This window comes from Coregonus clupeaformis, chromosome 12, assembly GCF_020615455.1.
Source record: "Coregonus clupeaformis isolate EN_2021a chromosome 12, ASM2061545v1, whole genome shotgun sequence".
NCBI lineage: Eukaryota > Metazoa > Chordata > Actinopteri > Salmoniformes > Salmonidae > Coregonus > Coregonus clupeaformis.
Window position 1 is genome coordinate 33,363,628 of NC_059203.1, and position 12,056 is coordinate 33,375,683.

A 12,056-nucleotide genomic window follows, 5' to 3' on the forward strand; every position below is an offset into this window, starting at 1 on the left:
GAATGGGGCGATGTATCGTGAGATTTTGAGTGAAAACCTCCTTCCATCAGCAAGGGCATTGAAGATGAAACGTGGCTAGGTCTTTCAGCATGACAATGATCCCAAACACACCGCCCGGGCAACGAAGGAGTGGCTTCGTAAGAAGCATTTCAAGGTCCTGGAGTGGCCTAGCCAGTCTCCAGATCTCAACCCCATAGAAAATCTTTGGAGGGGAGTTGAAAGTCCGTGTTGCCCAGCGACAGCCCCAAAACATCACTGCTCTAGAGGAGATCTGCATGGAGGAATGGGCCAAAATACCTGCAACAGTGTGTGAAAACCTTGTGAAGACTTACAGAAAACGTTTGACCTGTGTCATTGCCAACAAAGGGTATATAACAAAGTATTGAGAAACTTTTGTTATTGCCCAAATACTTATTTTCCACCATAATTTGCAAATAAATTCATTAAAAATCCTACAATGTGATTTTTCTGGAAAGAAAATTCTCATTTTGTTTGTCATAGCTGACGTGTACCTATGATGAAAATTACAGGCCTCTCTCATCTTTTTAAGTGGGAGAACTTGCACAATTGGTGGCTGACTAAATTATTTTTATGCCCACTAAGAAGCTTGAGAATTGATCAACACGTATCATTGTAGCTGTTTATGTAGTGTACCAACACCTTACATAATGTATGGAGTCAATATGAGACAAATAATATGTAAAGACCCATCTCAATATCACGTGTTGTGGATAATACTTAAGATATGAATACATTAACATGTGTGACATGGCATGTCAATGGAATTGTGCAGCCAGACGAAATAATTAAGATATTTTCTTATTTGAAAAAGAATAACACCAACATCTGTTTTTTACTCACCCATCAGCAATAGAAAGTGAAAGGTTTGGGCGAGCTTGGGATGGGTTGGCATTCTCCTCCACATACTCCTCAAGATCTAGAGGCATATAATTTCTCATTGATAAAAAAAAGTCAAATTTTAGTCTACAGAAATTACTACAGACCCAAATGGATGTTTTACAATGGTAAAAGGAAAACTGGCACAAGTCACTTTACTGAATTGTTATTCCCAAATGAAGATGACCCAAAGTTCATTAATGACCTTTTACTAAACTATCTCAATGTAACAGGATTGGTATATTGGGGGTGATTTTAATTGTGATGCAGGATGCAACTCTAGACAAGTCATTAACTAAACTATATCCTCTTCCTAATATGTCTATAGTATTAAACCACGACATCAAAGAGATGGGTCTATGTGAACTGTGGAGATATAAACATCCAACTGAAAGATAATACTCCTATTACTCACGTCCACAATTCATATTCAACTTTTCTTTAACCCCCTAGAGTCGATGGGCACGGACATCAACTCTAGGGGCTCTAGGGGGTTGACCCCCTAGAGCCGATGTTTGCACCCCGCGGAAATCAAATTAGTATAGCACATTAAAGCTCCAACCTCCTATGCCAATAACAAAGACCTGGTGATCCAACACAATGTTACTTGGAGATAAGGAGTTTACCTCATATCTCAACACAAAGATAGACATATTTTGGGAAATAAATGTAGATAATGAAGTATGCCCAACTGTTATTGGTAGCTCTTAAAGCATACACTGAGTTTACAAAACATTAAGAACACCTTCCTAATATTGAGTGGCCACTTTAGTTGTGATAAGGTTTGTATCACAACTAAAGTGGCCAAATAACTTCTTAAAATTAAGCACATTAATCCGCTTTACAAGGGGTGTAGAGCCTAACCAGCATACATAAGCAGCGCGTGAGTTTCAAGTTTGGGAAAGATAATTTTTACCATAAACATGCACCTTTATAATAAAAGCATTACATGCATAATCACATTTGCAGTCACTTTTGATAATGGTGTTTTCCCGCTAATGGAACATTTGAGATTATAGCCTACTGCCGTGTGCACATTGCTGCACTTATAATGTGAAGATATAGCCTAATAGTTTATCAACATTTTAAGCTAAACGTTGTGATCTGTTGCGTCAGCCTCGTTGTGTAAAACAGTTGTTTAGATGCTAGTGGTTGTATGAATTTGGGATCTATCGCATCCCACAACTGTCCCAGACTATGTTTGGAATATTTATTTCTCACACAGAATAGAATAGGTCAACTTTTTTACTATGGGGGATAGTAGATTAACATAGGCTAGTGCTTTTGCTGTTCGTTAGGCCTACTCATCTTGTTGGCTGACGAAAAGTAAATGTGGACAGTTCTTCCAATATCTTCAATATGCACCTCGGAATTGGATAAGGACGCACGCAGTCTTCACTTGAAGCCTGTGAGAAAGACCCGATCACGTGATGGAGAGCCATGTGAGTGAAAGGTGCTTCGGAGCACGCAGCACTCAGGGAGAAGGGAATTATAATTATTATATTTAGCTCAAGGGCACAACGGCCACTGGCCGCAAAAGGCATGGATTTTTTTAGGGTGCATTACGGCAACACAAAGGGGATGCCGCTGGGAAAATCGAGGCATTATCAAGTGCTTGTCAAATTGTGAATGAGAGACTGATGAAATGTGTACAGCCTGCGCAAAAAAACAAAGCAGAGCTCATGCCTTTCAAGCAACTTTTTTCAAATCATCATTAGAGTCGCATCATGCAGCCTTACAATGTATTAAAAATCAAAACATATAGCCCAACGTTTGTAGAACAACTAAAGTTACATTAATAACTCTAAATGAAGCATATACTGTAGGGGTACCTATTTCTTTGTTAACCGCTCAACACAGAATAGCTACATGTGCGCACTCCCTCAAATCGTTTGGAGAAAATATCCTTTCTATTTTATTCAGCTTTGTTCAATTGTATTCTTCATACTATAAAATAATATAAAATAATGCCACAGAATTCTAAGCAAATCTTGTCTGCTAAATGAACTAGTGTAGCCCACAGCCAAATTGCATAGTCAGATCAGGACCTAACAGAAGGACAACTCAGAGTATGCTAGTCTGTTCTTCTGAATTAGACTACATTTTTTTCATATCATGTTTCTTTAGACCTGTCCAAAATAAACAATGGATTTATTCTGAAGGTGTAGGCTATATTACATGGATTTATTAGACTTTTTTACATGTAGATGTTCCAAAGGTCTGTATCAGTGGCTTGTAGGCTATGTGTGAATGCCAGGAGACGCTAAATGTGTTTATGTTAATTAACAGTCAATTACTGTGAGACCGGCAGTTATTTGCTTGACAATCACTGGCTGACCGCCACAGCCCTACACCTTGTTCAGCAAGGTGAAAATTCAGTGAAAATGCTTGCTTGGCAAAGTAAGAAAGAGGAAAAGGAAAGTACCGTCCTTAGCATTCAAACCCCAGATGGTAGCATAACAATGGATCCTTCTGAAATCAACTCAGTCTTTAAAACATTTTAGCACAAACTGTATCAATCTGGAAACAATAGCTCAAAGGAGGATATACAGTGAGGGAAAAAAGTATTTGATCCCCTGCTGATTTTGTACGTTTGCCCACTGACAAAGAAATGATCAGTCTATAATTTTAATGGTAGGTTTATTTGAACAGTGACAGACAGAATAACAACAACAAAATCCAGAAAAACACATGTCAAAAATGTTATATATTGATTTGCATTTTAATGAGGGAAATAAGTATTTGACCCCCTATCAATCAGAAAGATTTCTGGCTCCCAGGTGTCTTTTATACAGGTAACGAGCTGAGATTAGGAGCACAATCTTAAAGGGAATGCTCCTAATCTCAGTTTGTTACCTGTATAAAAGACACCTGTCCACAGAAGCAATCAATCAATCAGATTCCAAACTCTCCACCATGGCCAAGACCAAAGAGCTCTCCAAGGATGTCAGGGACAAGATTGTAGACCTACACAAGGATGAAATGGGCTACAAGACCATCGCCAAGCAGCTTGGTGAGAAGGTGACAACAGTTGGTGCGATTATTCGCAAATGGAAGAAACACAAAATAACTGTCAATCTCCCTCGGCCTGGGGCTCCATGAAAAATCTCACCTCGTGGAGTTGCAATGATCATGAGAACGGTGAGGAATCAGCCCAGAACTACACGGGAGGATCTTGTCAATGATCTCAAGGCAGCTGGGACCACAGTCAACAAGAAAACATTTGGAACACACTACGCCGTGAAGGACTGAAATCCTGCAGCGCCCGCAAGGCCCCGCTGCTCAAGAAAGCACATATACAGGCCCGTCTGAAGTTTGCCATTGAACATCTGAATGATTCAGAGGAGAACTGGGTGAAAGTGTTGTGGTCAGATGAGACCAAAATCGAGCTCTTTGGCATCAATTCAACTCGCCGTGTTTGGAGGAGGGGGAATGCTGCCTATGACCCCAAGAACACCATCCCCACCGTCAAACATGGAGGTGGAAACATTATGCTTTGGGGGTGTTTTTCTGCTAAGGGGACAGGACAACTTTACCGCATCAAAGGGACGATGGACGGGGCCATGTACCGTCAAATCTTGGGTGAGAACCTCCTTCCCTCAGCCAGGGCATTGAAAATGGGTCGTGGATGGTTATTCCAGCATGACAATGACCCAAAACACAAGGCCAAGGCAACAAAGGAGTGGCCTAGCCAGTCTCCAGACCTTAATCCCTTAGAAAATCTGTGGAGGGAGCTGAAGGTTCGAGTTGCCAAACGTCAGCCTCTTAACCTTAATGACTTGGAGAAGATCTGCAAAGAGGAGTTGGACAAAATCCCTCCTGAGATGTGTGCAAACCTGGTGGCCAACTACAAGAAACATCTGACCTCTATGATTGCCAACAAGGGTTTTGCCACCAAGTACCTTAGTCATGTTTTGCAGAGGGGTCAAATACTTATTTCCCTCATTAAAATGCAAATCAATTCATAACATTTTTGACATGCATTTTTCTGGATTTTTTAGTTGTTATTCTGTCTCTCACTGTTCAAATAAACCTACCATTAAAATTATAGACTGATCATGTCTTTGTCATTGGGCAAACGTACAAAATCAGCAGGGGATCAAATACTTTTTTCCTTCACTGTAAGGACATATTACCAATTATGAGTGAATCAGAGAACATGAGTATGGATAGAAATATTACCCCAGGTGAATTGTTGGAAGCCATCAATAATCTACAAAATGGGAAATCTCCTGGTAATGATGGATTCCCAGCGGAATGTTATAGACACATTCGTCCCAAATGACTAAAGCCAAGTTACTTATGCTCACAGAAGCTCTAGAGAAAAATGTACTTCCCTAGTCACTATATTTGGCCACAATCAACCTGCTTAAAAAGAAAGATAAGGATCCACTATCATGCAGATAATTTCGCCCAGTATCAATCTTGAATCTGGATTACAAAATCATTGCTAAGATATTGGCTTTTCGCATAGTAAAACAAAACAAAAGTTGATTCACTCAGATCAAACAGGGTTTTACAGAACAGGATGTCTGCAGACAATCGCCGCAGGTTTTTCTCTCTCAATATAATCTATCATACCAAGATCTTGAATGCTCCAAAAGTGTCAGTATGAATAGATGCATAAATAAATAAAGCATTCGATAGGGTTGAATGGGCATATTTGGTGGCTGTCTGAAAAACATTTGGTTTTGGTTAGGTATTTATTTCCTGGATTGAGCTTTTGTACTGTGGTGTCGAGACAACGATGCTGATATGCTGTGATGACAAGAAATCCGCTGACACTGTCCTTGATTATAATGGTTTATTACATCAAAGATTACAGTATCAATTTACAGACTCCTGCAGAAATCTGGAGAACAACTGACCCAATCTGTAATATGTTATCTCTCCGTTCTTTGTTCAAAAACATGGCATTTATATCCTATGTAACATAATATGGGTGGTTTTAGATAGACCAATCCCTGGCCTTTACACATCCGAATCTCCTCTTTCTTAGGGGGCCCCTATAGTAATGTTTTCCAGATGTTTCCGCAAGCAGAGCCAAACTCCTCTAACACACCATTTGCAAACGTCAGCAAAATCATAAACTGTTTAGATACTACAGTACAAATCCCCCAAAGCATCTATACAAGCAAATGGACAGATCTCTGAATAATTTCAGTTATCATGAGGGACAAGACAGGGATGTTCTTTGTCTAGTTATTTATTTTCTTTAGCCACAGAATTCCTAGCATCAATAATTAGAACTCATGGCTCAATCCGGGGCATAGAGATTGGTGGAGATCAACAAATTATATCACTGTATTCAGATTACATACTTTATTTATCTGAACCAGAACATTCTCTGTCATTTATTTTACTACTGTTGGATACATATGGTGCTGTATCAGGATTTAAAGTGAATTAGAAGAAAACTGAAATAATTCCCATTTCTAGTTATGACTTCAAAAAATAAATGTAAGTGGACGTGGACAAAGACACATATGAAATACATGGGTGTACTGATACCATGCAACCTGGAGGAGGCATATAAAATCAATTACTTTATTTTAATAGATAAGATTGAATCTGATGTTCAGAGATGGCCATCTCTCCCCATTTCTATGTTAGGTAGGGTCAACATTATCAAAATTAATATATTACAAAGATGTATGTATTTATTCCAGGCCCTGCCAGTTTAAATTCCATACAACTTTTTTTATAAAATAAATGGCCTGCTCTCCACTTTATTTGGAATGGAAAGACCTCAAGAGTCAAATTGACTGTTTTACACTTAACCCATGAAGCTGGAGGTCTTGGACTACCTCATATGAAGATGTATTACTGGGCTGCACAACTGCCTTCACTTTAACAATGGACAGCAGACTATCCTTGTGCATGTAGGAGTATTGAAGCCATACATTTGACATTTTAGACATTTAGCGGGGGGGTCGAGGTGAGGAGGGGGATTATTTAAGATACTGTTTAAAGATGTAGGGTTTCAGATGTTTTCGGAAGATGGGCAGGGCCTCTGCTGTACTAGCTTCAGGGGGAAGCTGGTTCCACAACTGGGGTGCCAGGACAGAGAAGAGCTTGAACTGGGCTGAGCGGGAGGTGGCAGAACGGAGTACTCGGGTTGGGGTGTAGGGTTTGAGCATAGCCTAAAGGTAGGGAGGGGCAATTCCTCTTGCTGCTCCGTAGATAAGCACCATGGTCTTGTAGTGGATGCGAGCTTTAACTAGAAGCCAGTGGAGTGTGCAGTGGACCAGGGTGACATTAAAGAGTTTGGGAAGGTTGAAAACCAGGCAGGCTGCAGTGTTCTGTATAAGTTGCAGGGGTTTGATAGCACAAGCGGGGAGTCCAGCCAACAGCGAGTTGCAGTAGTCCAGACGGGAGATGACAAGTGCCTGGATTAGGACCTGTGCCGCTTCCTGTGTGAGATAGAGTCGTACTCTACAGATGTGGTAGAGTATGAACCTGCAGGAGCGAGTCACTGCTTTGATGTTTACAGAGAACGACAAGGCGTTGTCCAGGGTCACGTCAAGGTAGTTTGCACTCTGGGAGGGTGACACTGTGGAGTTGTCAACCGTGATGGAGAGGTCTTTGAGCGGGCAGGCCTTCCCCAAGAGGAAGAACAGCTACGTCTTGTCGAGGTTGAGATTGAGGTGGTGGGCCAACATCCAAGCAGAGATGCGTGTTAGAAGGGGGAAAGGAGAAAAGTAGTTGAGTGTCATCCGCATAGCAATGATATGAGAGACCATGTGAGGATATGACGGAGCCGAGTGACTAGGTGTATAGAGAGAAGAGGAAAGGGCCTAGAACCGAGCCCTGGGGGACACCAATAGTGAGAGTATGTGGTGCAGACACAGGTAGGAGCGGCCTGCAAGATAGGATGCAATCCAAGAATGTGCAGAGCCTGAGACACCCATCCCTGAGAGGGTGGAGAGGACGATCTGATAGTTCATGGTGTCAAAGGCAGTGGATAGCTCTAGGATGAGAACAGAGGAGAGAGAGTCAGCTTTGGCAGTTTGTAGAGCCTCCGTGACACAGAGAAGAACAGTCTCGGTTGAGTGACCTGTCTTGAAGCCTGACTGGTTAGGGTCAAGAAGATCGTTCTGAGAGAGATAACGAGAGTTGATCAAAGACAGCACACTCAAATGTTTTGGAAAGAAAAGAAAGAGGGGATAAAGGTCTATAGTTTTTGACGTCAGATGAGTCGACTGTTGGTTAAATGTAATACCTTATGTTCTAAATTATACAGTACCAGTCAAAAGTTTGGACACACCTACTCATTCAAGGGTTTTTCTTTTTTTTTTAAACTATTTTCTACATTGTAGAATAATAGTGAAGACATCAAAACTATAAAATAACACATATTGAATCATGTAGTGACCAAAAAAGTGTTAAACAAATACAAATATATTTTAGATTTTAGATTCTTCAAAGTAGCCATCCTTTGCCTTGATGACAGCTTTGCACACTCTTGGCATTCTCTCAACCAGCTTCATGAGGTAGTCACCTCGAATGCATTTCAATTAACAGGTGTGCCTTGTTAAAAGTTAATTTGCTGAATTTCTTTCCTTCTTAATGCCAATCAGTTGTGTTATGACAAGGTAGGGGTGGTATACAGAAGATAGCCCTTTTTGGTAAAAGACCAAGTCCATATTATGGCAAGAACAGCTCAAATAAGCAAAGAGAAACGACAGTCCATCATTACTTTAAGACATGAAGGTCAGTCAATTTCTTCAAGTGCAGTCGCAAAAACCATCAAGCGCTATGATGAAACTGGCTCTCAAGAGGACAGCCACTGGAAAGGAAGACCCAGAGTTTCCTCTGCTGCAGAGGATAAAATTATTAGAGATAACTGTACCTCAGATTGCAGCCCAAATAAATGCTTCACAGAGTTCAAGTAACAGACCCATCTCAACATCAACTGTTCAGAGGAAACTGCGTGAATCAGGCCTTCATGGTCGATTTGCTGCAAAGAAACCACTACTAAAGGACACCAATAATAAGAAGAGACTTGCTTGGGCCAAGAAACACGTGCAATGGACATTAGACCGGTGGAAATCTGTCCATTGGTCTGATGAGTCCAAACTTGAGAATTTTGGTTCCAACCGCTGTGTCTTTGTGAGACGCAAAGTAGGAGAACGGATGATCTCCGCATGTGTTTCCCACCGTGAAGCATGGAGGAGGAGGTGTGATGGTGTGGGGGTACTTTGCTGGTGACACTGTCTGTGATATATTTAGAATTCAAGGCAGACTTAACCAGCATGGCTACCACAGTATTCTGCAGCGATACGTCATCCCATCTGGTTTGCGCTTAGTGGGACTATCATTTGTTTTTCAACAGGACCTACAGGCTGTGTAAGGGCTATTTGACCAAGAAGGAGAGTGATGGAGTGCTGCATCAGATGACCTGGCCTCCACAATCACCCGACCTCAACCCAATTGAGATGGTTTGGGATGAGTTGGACCGCTGAGTGAAGGAAAAGCAGCCAACAAGTGCTCAGCATATGTGGGAACTCCTTCAAGACTGTTGGAAAAGCATTCCTCATGAAGCTAATTGAGAGAATGCCAAGAGTATGGAAAGCTGTCATCTAGGCAAAGGGTGGCTATGTGTTATTTCATAGTTTTGATGTCTTCACTATTATTCTACAATGTAGAAAATAGTAAAAATATAGAGAAGCCTTTGAATGAGTAGGTCTGTCCAAACATTTGACTGGTACTGTATACCGTTGAAGTCGGAAGTTTACATACACCGCAAAATACATTTAAACTCAGTTTTTCATAATTCCTGACATTTAATCCTAGTAAAAAATCCCTGTCTTAGGTCAGTTAGGATCACCACTTTATTTTAAGAATGTGAAATGTCAGAATAATAGTAGAGAGACTGATTTATTTCAGCTTTTATTTCTTTCATCACATTCCCAGTGGGTCAGAAATGTACATACACTCAATTAGAATTTAGTAGGATTGCCTTTAAATTGTTTAACTTGGGTCAAACGTTTCGGGTAGCCTTCCACAAGCTTCCCACGATAAATTGGGTGAATTTTGGCCCATTCCTCCTGACAGAGCTGGTGTAACCGAGTCAGGTTTGTAGGCCTCCTTGCTCACACACGCTTTTTCAGTTCTGCCCACACATTTTCTATAGAATTGAGGTCAGGGCTTTGTGATGGCCACTCCAATACCTTGACTTCGTTGTCCTTAAGCCATTTTGGAAGTATGCTTGGGGTCATTGTCCATTTGGAAGACCCATTTGCGACCAAGCTTTAACTTCCTGACTGATGTCTTGAGATGTTGCTTCAATATATCCACATAATTTTCCTTCCTCATGATGCCATCTATTTTGTGAAGTGCACCAGTCCCTCCTGCAGCAAAGCACCCCCACAGCATGATGCTGCCACCCCCGTGCTTCACGGTTGGGATGGTGTTCTTCGGCTTGCAAGTCACCCCCTTTTTCCTCCAAACATAACAATGGTCATTATGGCCAAACAATTAAAAAAAAAATTCATCAGACCAGAGGACATTACTCCAAAAAGTACGATATTTGTCCCCATGTACAGTTGCAAACCGTAGTCTGGCTTTTTTATGGCGGTTTTGGAGCAGTGGCTTCTTCCTTGCTGAGCGGCCTTTCAGGTTATGTCGATATAGGACTTGTTTTACTGTGGATATAGATACTTTTGTACCTGTTTCCTCCAGCATCTTCACAAGGTCCTTTGCTGTTGTTCTGGGATTGATTTGCACTTTTCACACCAAAGTACGTTCATCTCTAGGAGACAGAACGCGTCTCCTTCCTGAGCCGTATGACAGATGTTTGGTCACACGGTGTTCATACTTGCGTACTATTATTTGAACAGATGAACGTGGTACCTGCAGGCGTTTGGAAATTGCTCCCAAGGATGAACCAGACTTGTGGAGGTCTACACTGTTTTTTCTGAGGTCTTGGCTGATTTATTTTGATTTTCCCATGATGTCAAGCAAAGAGGCACTGAGTTTGAAGGTAGGCCTTGTAATACATCCACAGGTACACCTCCAATTGACTCAAATGATGTCAATTAGCCTATTAGAAGCTTCTAAAGCCATGACATCATTTTCTGGAATTTTCCAAGTAGTTTAAAAGCACAGTAAGCTTAGTGTATGTAAACCTCTGACCCACTGGAATTGTGATACAGTGAATTATAAGTTAAATAATCTGTCTGTAAACAATTGTTGGAAAAATTACTTGTGTCATGCACGAAGTAGATGTCCTAACCGACTTGGCAAAACTATAGTTTGTTAACAAGAAATTTGTGGAGTGGTTGAAAAAACGAATTTTAATGACTCCAACATAAGTGTATGTAAATTTCTGACTTCAACTGTATACACTACTGTTCAAAAGTTTAGGGTCACTTAGAAATGTCTTTGTTTGCCATGAAAACATACATGAAATGACCACACGGTCAAGCTGCTCCCACAACAGCACAATAGGGTTGAGATCCGGTGACTGTGCTGACCACTCCATTATAGACAGAATACCAGCTGATTGCTTCTTCCCTAAATAGTTATTGCATAGTTTGGAGCTGTGCTTTGGGTCAGTGTCCTATTGTAGGAGGAAATTTGCTCCAATCAAGCGACGTCCACAGGGTATGGCATGGCGTTGCAAAATGGAGTGATAGCCTTCCTTCTTCAAGATCCCTTTTACCCTATACAATCTCCTACTTTACCACCACCAAAGCACCCCCAGACCATCACTTTGCCTCCACCATGCTTGACAGATGGCATCAAGCTCTCCTCCAGCATCTTTTCATTTGGTCTGTGTCTCACAAATGTTATTCTTTGTGATCTGAACATCTCAAACTTCTATTCGTCTGTCCATAACACTTTTTTCCAATCTTCCTCTGTCCAGTGTCTGTGTTCTTTTGCCCATCTTAATCTTTTCTTTTTATTGGCCAGTCTGAGATATGGGTTTTTCTCTGCAACTCTGTCTAGAAGGTCAGCATCCCGGAGTCGCCTCTTAACTGTTGACGTTGAGACTGGTGTTTTGCGGGTACTATTTAATGAAGCTGCCAGTTGAGGACCTGAGAGGGAGTAGTACACAGCGTTGTACGAGATCTTCAGTTTCTTGGCAATTTCTCGCGTGGAATAGCCTTCATTTCTCAGAACAAGAATAGACTGACGAGTTTCAGAAGAAAGTT

The 12,056-nt window shown here is 41.2% G+C and overlaps 1 long non-coding RNA gene across 1 annotated transcript in view; it reads left to right on the forward strand.

The window, feature by feature from the left end:
- The window catches only part of LOC121578033, a 51,178-nt gene that overhangs the window by 37,570 nt on the left and 1,552 nt on the right, over positions 1-12,056 (forward strand). The window lies entirely within an intron of this gene.